This window comes from Chiloscyllium plagiosum, chromosome 9 (assembly GCF_004010195.1).
Source record: "Chiloscyllium plagiosum isolate BGI_BamShark_2017 chromosome 9, ASM401019v2, whole genome shotgun sequence".
In the NCBI taxonomy this organism is placed as follows: domain Eukaryota; kingdom Metazoa; phylum Chordata; class Chondrichthyes; order Orectolobiformes; family Hemiscylliidae; genus Chiloscyllium; species Chiloscyllium plagiosum.
The window spans coordinates 53084538-53086119 of record NC_057718.1 but is presented as its reverse complement, the minus strand read 5'-3'; the positions used below and the strand labels follow the sequence as shown (position 1 = coordinate 53086119).

The 1582-nt window shown below is 41.3% G+C and overlaps 1 long non-coding RNA gene across 1 annotated transcript in view; it reads left to right on the top strand.

The window, feature by feature from the left end:
- The first annotated feature begins 807 nt into the window (after positions 1 to 807).
- The window catches only part of LOC122553223, a 22546-nt gene continuing 21771 nt past the window's right edge, over positions 808 to 1582 (top strand). Inside the window, exon 1 of the long non-coding RNA XR_006312646.1 lies at positions 808 to 879. This is a non-coding gene — a long non-coding RNA (uncharacterized LOC122553223). The remainder of the gene's footprint in view (positions 880 to 1582) is intronic.

Here is a 1582-nt window from a genome sequence, read left to right as displayed (position 1 = left end):
AGGTTAAGACAAACAAGGGCAGAACTTATACAGTTAATAGTAGGGCCCTGGGAAGAGTAGGGATTCAGGTACATAGTTATTTGAAAGTTGCATCACAGGTAGACAGGGTGGCTAAGAAAGCATTTAGCATACTTGCCTTGATTGTACAGATCTTTGAGTTTAAGAGTTGGGGTATTATGTTGCAGCTGTACATGACACTGGCGAGGCCACGCTTGGAGTCCTGTGTACTGTTCTGGTCGCCCTACTATAGCAAGAATACTATTAAACTAGAGAGGGTTCAGAAAATATTTCCAAGGATATTGCCATAACTGGAAGGTTTGAGTTATAAGGACAGGCTGGATAGGTTGAAACTTTTATCATTGGACTGTAGGAGATTGAGGGATGACCTTATGGAGGTTTATAAATTCATATGAGAGACATACATAAGTTGAATAGCAAACATCTTTTCCCTCAGGTGGGGGGAGTTCAAAATTAGGGGGCATATATTTCGGTTGAGACAAGAAAGATTTAAAAGGAACCTGAGGGGCAACTTTTTCACACAGATGGTGATTCATATGCAGAATGAACTGCCAGAGGAAGTGGTAGTTGCAGGTACAGTTACAACATTTGAAAGACATTTGGACAGGCACACGAATAGAAAAGGTTTAGAGGGATATGGGCCAAAAGGAGGCACATGGGGCTAGTTTAATTTGGGAGACTTTGTCAACATGGGTGAGTTGGACCAAAGGGTCTCTTTCCATGCTTTGTGACTCTATGATTCTATCCATATCATGTATATATATTTCAGGAAAAGCAAGATTCATAATACTGACATTTGGATAACTTCATTACAAACCTCCCTCCAACCTGCAACATGTTCATTGACTATGAACTCCTAAGGTAGATGATGCTATTGCTAACTGTTGACTTGTCTGAGCTGAGCCAACACAGCATGGACCATAGATTGTAACGTTGATCTTCATATTTGCTTGCTTGGTTCATCTATGCACCAGATAACCTCTTTGAATAATCAAGGATCTAATTATGCTGTCTATGTATATTTTATATTTTATTACAATCAGCTGAGGAAGGATGATCAGTTCCCCACTTTCCAATCTCCAACAAATAGTTCCAAAGAAAAGCAATGTTAAGCTCCAAGTATTTGTTTCTGTCTCCACAGTTACTGTCAGACCTGCTGACTTTCTCCAGCACATTCTGTTCTTTTTAATAAAACTGTATTTTTTGTTTTAACATGAGGCCATACGGTACTTCAATTAAAATAAGGCCATAAGACCATAAGACATAGGAGTGGAAGTAAGGCCATTCGGCCCATCGAGTCCACTCCGCCATTCAATCATGGCTGATGAGCATTTCAGCTCCACTTACCAGCGTTCTCCCCGTAGCCCTTAATTCCTCTAGACAACAAGAATCTATCAATCTCGGCCTTGAAGACATTTAGCGTCCCGGCTTCCACTGCACTCCGTGGCAATGAATTCCACAGGCCCACCACTCTCTGGCTGAAGAAATATCTCCGCATTTCTGTTCTGAAATGACCCCCTCTAATTCTAAGGCTGTGTCCACAGGTCCTAGTCTCCTCGTCTAA